Below are 10,752 nucleotides of genomic sequence, written 5' to 3' on the forward strand. Positions count from 1 at the left end.
AGGTGTCATTACTAATTGGCGTCTACAAGGAGTTTTACATGAGCCGGAAAGACAAGGTTGGAAATCCTAAGAAGATATGTTTTCCTTTTGCCCACTTATCTCTCTTTTTTTTTGGCTTCCTTACTGATTTGTTCTTCTTTGATGCTTCTTGGATGCAGGATGCCTAGGAAGGGTGGTGAGAAAATTGAGCTTCAACTCTTTGTGGTAATACTAGTGTTAGTAATTAATGGTCTTATGTTTTTTTTCCCAAAGTTTTTTGCATTTTTGCTTATTCTGGTTCTAGGGTTTTAAGTTCTGGTTTTAGGGTTGATTAACTAGTGATTTTGTGCTCACCACCTTCTTCTTACCTTTGTTTTTTCAGGAGATATACGGAGGTGATGACTTTTTAATACAGTTGGGACTTGGGATACACTCTGTCTTATAGGAGACATTTTCTTTTAGGTGAGAATTAGATTGGGATTTGGACTTGTTGTTTTAGGACATATAGGGATACATATTTAATCTTTGATGCCCATATATGACGGCGTTTTCTAGAATTTAATCTTTGGTACAGATTTAATCTTTGAGATTTCGACATTTTTTGTTGTTGTTTTAGGACAAGTAGGGATACAGATTTAATCTTTGATGCCCCAGATGTGACTGCTTTTACTAAGATTGTGTTTGAGACATGTTTTTATTTATCTTTGCTCTTTATGTTAGGGCTGATCCTGTTTGGATTGTGTTATATGGGTTGTTCATAGTTCCTTGTTTTAAGATAACCACTGATTACTCCATTTGGGCGGCCCGATCAGTGGATCACTTTGATCATTCATTAGGGGAAGTGATATATTCACCCTTTTTTTTTTTTTACTTAGGACAGTCAATCTAGTGTATTTATGGCTACTCTTTTATACTAGCAGGGCTGTCATTTCCCTTCGCTAGTATACATATGAAGCACTTGTGGGTCCCATTGATTTTTTGACATGGACCCCACCAGTAGATCACTCATTAGTATATAGTAGTAAGAACCCTCGTGCCATTCACGGGCCAACAAAGACAAAATAGGGGGTGCAGCCCAAATTTTTTTGGTAGGTAAGCTGGGATAGAACCTCTGACCTCATGGTTGAGGAACATAGTCTTTACCAGTTGAGCAAGAGGCTCAACCCCTGCAGCCCAAATTGTACCGCTAAGACAAAGTAAATGATATTAACCATGTTTCCTCATCTCTCTCTCTCTCTCTCTCTCTCTCTCTCTCTCTCTCTCTCTCTGTGTGTGTGTGTGTGTGTGTGTGTGTGTAACAGTAGATAGAAAATACATTTGTAAATATAAATAAATAAATAAGCAATGCAAAGAAGAAAATTGAATCCAAATCATAACCCTTAAAAGTGATATTAGAACATCACAAAAACCTTAAGTCATCCATGAACAGAGCACAAAACCATCCATCTACAATGTGTTGTTAGGCTTCATCATGGGACAAAAATGATGCAAAGAAATGCTGCCAGATTAAGAAATGGGACATGCATAAGATAACCAATAAAATGAACAAATGATCACTCATTTTAATGGAAGCCAGTAAACCACCAATAAAATACAATGAAAAACGTTTTATCTAGGTAAGATGGGATATAAGGCATGCAAACTCAAGAAACAAATATATTAATGTAAAAATTGAACATGGCTTGAAGAACTCAAGTAACATTTCGCACATGTATGAATATGTATAAAGTTAAATCCTAAAATTACCTTTTTTTTCCCAGCCAGAATTTCTATGGTATTAGGAAAGATTGCTGTTTTCTTTGCTTTCTGTACACATGTTACTTAATGAACATGGAATGTTTTCTACAGAACAAACTAATGTTAAAGCATCGACTTATGTACAATTAATATTAGCATAATAACTTTTCAACTAGATCAAACGACTTTTGTTTTCGTTTCTCTGTTTGAGCAAAGAAACAGTTCAAACAATCAAAATAGGTTTCAATGTTGTATCATATCATTTGTCATGTAGTTACATATTAAAACCAAAATAAGTTGAGTTAGAAATGTATACAAACCCTCACAAAGTCTTAAGTCACAAACTGCAGCTAAGTTTTTTCTTCCCGAGTAGCCTGTATAATACAGAAAGGAAATGAACCTTGCATAGAAATACAGAAAAGAACAGTGATGAGGGGATCTCCAAGTGCGTGAAGCATTTATTCACCTGTTTTGAAATTGAGAACTGACTTGAATAAATAAGGAAACCTTGACCAGTAGGTAAAAATAGGGAAATAATTGTATTGATATCGCCCATACATTAACATATATTTTACTTCCCAGAAAAGATGTGGCATGCTAACCCTATTATTATTTACTCAGTATGTTCTGCACATTATGGAGAATTAGACACTGCAAAAGAGAGAACCATGAATAGTTTTAGTTTTGAATTGGGTACTTTAGCTTGGATCCTAATGAATCGTGATCCTTAAGAAGAAACAAATCATTCATGATTACTAAAAGAAGATGGATGAAATGTTAGTGTACTGACCACCGTTGACTGGACTTTTTCTTGGTTAATTACATAAATAGGAGAAACATTGCCATGACATGATGCCGAAAGATCTTCTTCGGGCATCATCAATGAAGTTTCTTCTCCCGCTTCTGAACCCAAAAATCCGAGTAATTTGAAAGGCCTTTACGATGTGCACCCATAGGAGATTAATATCTATGGAAATAAAGAAAAGTTGTTAAGATCTGGAGAGACCCGTGTCATTTTGAATGCATAGGACAATACCATGAAACAAAACAAACCCAAAATTTGTCAAACTCAAAATACAATACAGCGACAAACAAACCCAAAAAAAACATATTATGAAAAATGAATGTCAGACTTAAAGGTCTTGAGCGTCATTGAGGGCAACATTTCTGTAAGAGCTTTTGTTTCTGTTGGCAGTATCAATCCATGATGTCAACTTTCATACCATTGGCACCGCATTAAGATGCATAAGGCCAAGATATCAAATGCTATCCAAAGGAAATTGTGATATACTCCTAAAACTGATATTTTTCTTCGGAAAATTGTCTACTTATGTTTCTACCAATTTCCTTACAGTAAGGCAAACACCAAATAAGATTAGCTGAAAACGAAATAGAGCTATGAGCAATCAAACCTCAAAATCCTTATAAAAAAGAAGAAATTCATGTCATTTAAAATTAATAAGCGGCGGGGCCTATGCCGAGAGGGTTACAGCGGGCAATCATTAAGATGCCTTGGGAAACTCATGCACCTGGCCGAGACGGATAAAGGAAAGACTCTCTCACCGAAAACAAGTACACGAAAGTGGCAGAGCCAACTCGGTGACAGCAAGGCATAATGAAGTCCCCCTGTTCGACCCGGAACGAACCTTCAAAACCGGAAGTGTTGGAACATGAACTTTTATTTCTTTCCTTTATTTCTAGGAAAGAGGTTGAATGTATTGAATAGATATCTTGATTTTTTTATTCACCATTTGGGTAAGATCAAGAGCCTAATTTTGCGGGAAAATAGAAGAAAAAAATAGAAAGCTTACTCGAAAGACATCGATTCCGATTGAAATTTATTGAAATGGAGTGAAAATCACAAATCTTCTTGCTAACATCTTACTTCTAAATATATATTTTGATGCATATCGCATTTCAAAAGCAATATGATGAAGCTGAAAATCAGCTAACCATAGTGACTAAAGCATTAAGAACTAACAACTTTAATCATTTGGTGGGCAAGCTAGGACTTATTGGTCTCCACTCTCCAATATGGTGGGCATCGAGGATATTCTCATTATAGGGTTCTGTTTTTCTCCCTTATTTGCTCAGTCTTCTTAGTTTCTATTTCCCATATTATTTTTTGTGATTCAGTAACTCAAAACTCTCAGGATTCATTTCATAGAAAAGTGGCAAAGTTTACGGCCGGCTGCCAAGTTTTGATTGTTTCACTCTTCAGGAAAGGCAGTCTGACGCCAACCCTCCTCCTTTACCCTGCCTTGGGACAGCCGGACAGGCTATGAAAAACACAGTCGGGGTTGAGGGCTAGGAACATAACAGAGAACATGACCTTGGATAGGAGAGAATGGTAGAAAATGATCCATGTAGAAGAACCCAACTAGTGTCAGGATTAGACTTGGTCAATTTGAGCCGGGTAGATCCTTTCACCTTCTTCATGAAAATTTTCTAAAGGATTCATTAGCCGACCCCAACTAGTTTGGGACAAATTCTTAGTTGAGTTGAGTAACTCAAAACTCCCCATGAATTCATTTGCTTTTCTTAATCTTTCAAGAATTGGTTAAGTGCTTTTTATGGTAATGGTACAGTTCAAGTATTTTATTATTTTGCTGAAATAAATTCCACCAATGATTGATATCGAGAAATTATATGATGAATGGCCATTTAAACACGTAAAGGTGGTACGATAAAAGTACCACCCTTGATATTTGATCCAACAGCAGCTCACTTTTTGATATTTGATCCAACAGAAGCTTCTCAAAAAGTGAGCTGCTGTTGGATCAAATATCAAGGATGGGATGATGACTACATGTTTATACGCCCCTTCATCGTATAATTTCTCGATTGATATCAGTCTTGCAATCTTCTGGATTAGTGAAATTCATATTTGTTTTTTTTTTATGATCTTCATATTTATATACACTGGTTCTTGTTAACTTACCAACTTCTCCAATAGCTTAAGCGGTTGGAGAAAGGTGTTATCTATCTTTTATACTTTAACACTCCCGCAAACGTGTGGCCCACTTGGCAAACACGTGGCTCATGTGGTCCCACTTTGGGCCGACCATTACATGTGGATTTTTGCTATCCTGGAGGTTTGAACTCGAGACCTTTGGCTCTGATACCATGTTAACTTACCAACTTCTCCAAAAGCTTAAGCCATTGGAGAAAGGTGTTATCTATCTTTTATACTTTAACAGTTCTATGGAATAAGTTGTGTAAATTAGTCTTAGGAAAACACTTCCAAAATAGGATTTCTTTTGGAGAGTAAAGACGGAAGTCGAATTGACCGATTGTTTGGTCAATTCCACAGATTATTTTGCATTTTGTGGGGTACGAGCCCATTTCCTTGTCTTTTGTGAATGTGTCACACATGGGATTTTTTCTTTTTCTTTTTCTGAATGACTGTCACACACGGGATTTTGTCTTTATCTAAACGAAATCCCGTTTTGCTAGCAGCCCTCTTAGTTTTATAAGCATTCATAATTAATCAGTCTGCAGATGCTGAATAAATGTGTTCTTTGTTGCCCAGGTCTTCCCTTCATTTCCAATGGAGTTCTTTCTGCAGTCCACTTGTTAGCATTCATCAATTTGGTTTTTATCTAGATACGAAGGAGACAATGTGTAATATATTTCATTACTTTGTCAATATTCCTATGCAAACACATTAAAGTGGGTATAAAGGAAAGAGTGCCCATAAGCTTTGCACAGTCATGTAACATTTGGTAGAAGCTCCTGCCGACTTGTTTGTGAAAGCTAAGTGCTCATAAAAGAGAGTCGGGGTTTTCTGTCCCTCAGGTACACATTTGGGCAGAAAGGCCTTTGAATTCCTCATCTTCTTCCTCATGAGGCTGGAACCCCACTTATTTCTCAGCACAAATTTCTTAGGATAGATTGATCCATTCGACTTCTTGAATCTCTACTAAACCACAGGGCACGCTCTCACGTCACCATTCATTTTCTTAATTTTCAGTTCTTTCCACATAAAAATGGACGTAAAACAAATTTTATGCTCATTTTTAATTGTAAAAATGAGCGTAAAATTTGTTTTTACACCCATTTTATGTCGAAAGAAACAGAACTAATTTAAAAAGAACAGGTGGAAAGGAACATGTGTGTTTCCAGACCAACATACCCTCGAAGTCACATCCAGTCCTTTGTGCAAGGGAAGCTGTATAGACAAATACAGCCTCCCTTGCAGCAGGTAGGGGACCCCTTGCATAGAGATTAGATCCCATTAATTGCACCCCAAAGGTGCAGCCACAATTCAGATGTGACTTCCAAGGTGTGGAGGTTCACTAAACTTATGACAGTCTGCAACTTTAGGTTACGAAACTTTTGAGTTCAATTACCCATTACACCTCATTATTCAGGAAGCCTAGCATTACGTAAGGCCCACTTCAGTAGAAAATACTATTCATGCCTTAATGATGATGTGACAGACTAACTAAAAGAATATAACAAATCATATTCTTTCGTGAGATTTTATTTACCTGTAGGTAAGTTACCTTTAGATTAGTGTTATAAGCAGTCAATACGAAGGAGAAAAATATTTGATTTACCTATAATTAGGGGTGGACATGGTTCGGTTCGGTTCCGGGGTATACCCAGAACTGAACCATACGCAATCGGTTCCTAGAATTTGAAACCAGAACCGAACCATATATCTTTGGAACCGAACTTGATCGGTTCAGTTATAGGTTTACCCAACATTTATTATATAATTTTTTTTCACATAACGATTGAGATTTTATTCGTTTTTAATAACTTACGATTAAAACTTTAAAAGGCAAAGCAAGACGTTAAATGGGTGAATTTATCCTCAAGTAGTAAGTGTAAAGTCTAAAGCATTTTCTCAAGGAAACCGAGTTTTTTTTTTTTTTTTTTTTTTTTTTTTGGGGGGGGGGGGGGGGGGGGGGGGGGGTTATTTTATCTTATTGGAGGTGGGTATGGTCCTACTCGGTTCTAGGTTCGGTTCTCAGTTCCAAGATCCCAAACCCAAAACCAAACCGCATTCTCACGGTTCCAAGAACCCATAACCGGAACTGAACCGCCAAATCCTAGAACCGAACCATAGTTCGGTTCGGTTTTTCTGGTTGAACCGGAACCATGTCCACCCCTACCTATAATTTACCTTGTAGAACAGTGATAGGTGGTGTTTGGTTGCCGACCTCATAGAGTAGTGGGAGGAGGGTGTCATTACCATTACAGAGAGAGAGAGAGAGAGAGAGAGAGAGAGAGAGAGAGAGAGAGAGAGCTCTATTCTCCAAGCCAAATTCCACTTTTTGAGAAATTTGGCTTGGAAGGTATAAGGAGAGAACATGGATGCCACATCACCAAATATGCAATAATTACTTATGAAACATGTCTGGTGGTCTCAGGGTTTTCGATGCTACATTGGCAACCAAACGAGATTTTGCTGGCATGCCAACCAAATGCAAAGCAAAAACCCTAAACCATCCTAGCTTTTGTGCAACCAAACACATGTTTGGGGACCGTAATCCTCACTACATATTTTTATAATGGTATACTCGCTCTGTTTTACATTTTCTGATTGGATTTTGATAGCATAATAAGTATTGAAACAGCTAATTAAAAAGTGTAAAACAAAGTGAGTAGTGTCATTATCAAAATATGGTGGTGCGCATATCAGCCCCCCTGTGCTGTTAGGTTTTAATATCGAAAGATACGGCTTTGATAGTCCACGCAGTGCCTAGAGAATTAGAGATGACAATGAACGCGAAAAAGGACTGTCTTTATTGGACAGACTAGGACATTAATATCCTAATTTCAGTGTTAATCTATATACACTGAAATTCAGTGTATGCACCTTTTAATGAGTGTGTGGGCCCACCGATCAAAACCCTTCAATGATCAGATACCACTTGGGTGGGGTCACAGACTTAAAATCATACCAGCTGCGAGAATGTTCCAATCAATCAGATGACTTAAAATTAGGTTCATTCAACGCCTCAGATGGATATGCAGCCAAGTAGCCAACCAAAGAGATGATTCATTGATACACATGAAGCTCAGGTTTATTATACAAATACTTATGGGTAATAACATCTACTTGTTTTAATGTTTTAATAACGGCACTCCTCTCTTTATCTACTGGAGAATTATAATTCTAAAAAAGCTACAAATTGCAGATCAGTTGTTAGCCAAAAAAAAAGAGTAAGTACAAGATTCATTTCCCATACATACATCCGAACACAAAATAATATATACTTGCACTTTCGTATTATTAAAACAAATAATATTTTGAGCTTGTTTTAAATGAAGTACGAAATTAGCATTAAATGAAATGAAGATAAGACAAATTCATGGGACCACAAGTCTATTTGTGGCTAACAAATTTCCAATTGCGTTCAGACCGGAAAAATATCCAATATCTAAACACTATATATATATATATATATATATATATATATATATATATATATATATGCACACTAGTAAAAAACCCCGTGCGATGCACGGGCCGACAAAGAACTGTACGGACCACATCATAGGTTGATACAAACCGTCCATGTGATGGAACACAACTTCTATACGCTGATCCTAGCCCTCCAATCTACAAAGATTTCCATAATTAAAAAGCATATAGGAGAGAGGTAGGATTGAAATTATGAGGCTTTAATGGGTGCGTTTGTTAAAATGTCCTCACTACCATATTTTATAATCGCACTACTCACCGTATTTTGATGATCGCAGTCCTCACTTTATTAAAATGTACGGTATGGCCCGTACCATAGGATGATCCAAACCGTCCATTAGATGGACCACTGCCTACATAGGTTGTGCCCCAAAAATAATTTCCATAGGTTGATCCGAACCCTCTGATCTCTACTTATAGGTTGATCCAAACCGTCCATGTGATGGAACACAACATCAATCGGTTGTGCCCGTAAAATCATTTCCATAGGTTGATCCTATCCCTCCAATCAATATAGGATGATCCTAGCCCTCCAATCGATAGAGGTTTCCATAATTGTTGTTCCTCTTCAGATGTCCGGAATCCGTCAATATTTTGCAAGTGTCCTGCATGAGTAATATAAAGTAGTTCTTTCATCATTGTCATATGTCTTTACCTCTTCTTGGTAGTTTTTTTCCGTCATTGTCATAGACAGGTACCTATGTCGGTACTTTTCATATGTAGATTACGATTTACTCCTCAAATAATTTCTCATAGAGATAGATGTTAGATATCAGCAAATGGGTTAATGGTAAAAGAGTAATGACGTAAAAAGAAAAGAAATCTCTAATTCCTCCCCCTATATATATATATATATATATATATATATATATATATATATATATATATATATATATATAGAGAGAGAGAGAGAGAGAGAGAGAGAGAGAGAGTTAAGTGAAGCTACACACCTGTAGCTAACTTAGCTACACCAATGGCTTAAAATACAGTGGGCCCACATTGTTTGGGTGATCCAAACCATTCATTTGATAGACCCTCACATTGATAGGGTGTGCCCAAAAAATCAGCTCCGTAGGATCATCCCCACCCTTCAAATTGTGGAGGCAAAAATGGACAGATTTGTGAAGGTTTTTACGAGTCCATTTTTGCCTCCACAAATCGTAGGATTGGGATGATCCTATAGAGCTGATTTTTTTGGCACACCCTATCTATATGAGGGCCCATCAAATGAATGGTTTGCATCACCCAAACAATGTGGGGCCCTCTGTATTTTAAGCCGTTGGTGTAGCTGCTTCATATATATATATATGAAGCAGAAGGCATGTCTCTTAGTTTTCTAACCTCATTTACCGTAATCTTTACCCTGTTCTCTTTGTTTCCATGACCTCATCGGTGGTGGGCCTTCTTATCTTGAATAAAAAATTATGCTATTTTAGAAAGAAAAAAAAATCCCATTTTCTTAAAGAAGCTGGTATTGCCAACTTCTTGTTTTGAAACTTTCTACCTTTATCTTTTTGTTACAAATTCTACACTTTTACCACAATTTATCTAGGGATAAAATCAACCTTTCACACCTAATAACTTTACATGAATAGACAGTACTTTTACGCAATTCACAACTTAATTTACATGAATGAATCCACGGAAAATTTATTGAATACACAACATTATGCAAATTCAAACAAGCTTTACGCAAATTCACAACTCTACGTGAATCCAAAATATTACGCGTATTATAAAATTTACGTGAAATCACAACATTATGTGAAACCACAATATTACATATTTTTTTACAAACTTTAGGTAAATTCTGTTAAATTTAAAGTTTTTTGGAAACTTATTTTGTTTACATTATTTTAATTTTTGAGAGGTGCAGTGAGGACAGAAATGTATTTTTGTGTCCAAGACCATTTCGGCCATTTTGCCTTGCTCACACGTGTAAGTCACACATGTTTGCTCCATCTTGTTTCTCAGTCTTCCCACTTTCTTCCTATTTCAATGTAACCTTCTTTCAAACTCTAAACCTACCACCACTTCCCTGAGTCATGAAATCTCCACTTTCTCGTACCCACCACCACTTTCCTAAACTATTAAGTCTCTATTTTCCATTGACTAAGCTATCCTATCTCCATCTACTCATATTTGCTGAGATTTTTTTCATAGAGATTCTCCACTAGGAAGACCTTCATTGAAGCTCTTGTGTGTAAGCTCGTGATGTGAAGCAAATTGCCGATTAACTTGCCCTGAATTTTCTACGTGTTTTGAAGGTTTCTTTTTCTATAATTCCACTTGTAGTTTTATTCTTCTATCATACATATTGAAGCACTTCCTGTTGGTCACTGTTCTTCTTTTATTTTGGTTATTGTTGCACTTGTAAATCTCAGTTTCACTATTTGAGAAGCTGATATTCCAGTGTTGTGAAATCCATCTTTCTCTACAAATTACAACTCTATGAATGCACAACATTACCTTTATACTACAAGCTTTACATGAATTTACAATCTTACATAAATTCACAACAGTACGTGAATTCTACAGACCTTATGTGAATTCATAGTTTCACATGAATTCTACAAACTTTTCTGGCAGGCCCATTT

The 10,752-nt window shown here is 36.6% G+C and overlaps 1 long non-coding RNA gene across 1 annotated transcript; it reads left to right on the top strand.

Moving 5' to 3' along the window:
- Nucleotides 1-5,538, top strand: LOC143847806 (uncharacterized). The gene is made up of 4 exons (XR_013235234.1): nucleotides 1-56; nucleotides 159-204; nucleotides 362-441; nucleotides 5,249-5,538. It is a non-coding gene; the product is annotated as an uncharacterized LOC143847806 (long non-coding RNA).
- The last annotated feature ends 5,214 nt before the right edge of the window (nucleotides 5,539-10,752 follow it).

Source organism: Tasmannia lanceolata, unplaced genomic scaffold, assembly GCF_043159265.1.
Source record: "Tasmannia lanceolata isolate RefF3 unplaced genomic scaffold, GAP_Taslan_0.1 ptg000016l, whole genome shotgun sequence".
Lineage (NCBI taxonomy): Eukaryota > Viridiplantae > Streptophyta > Magnoliopsida > Canellales > Winteraceae > Tasmannia > Tasmannia lanceolata.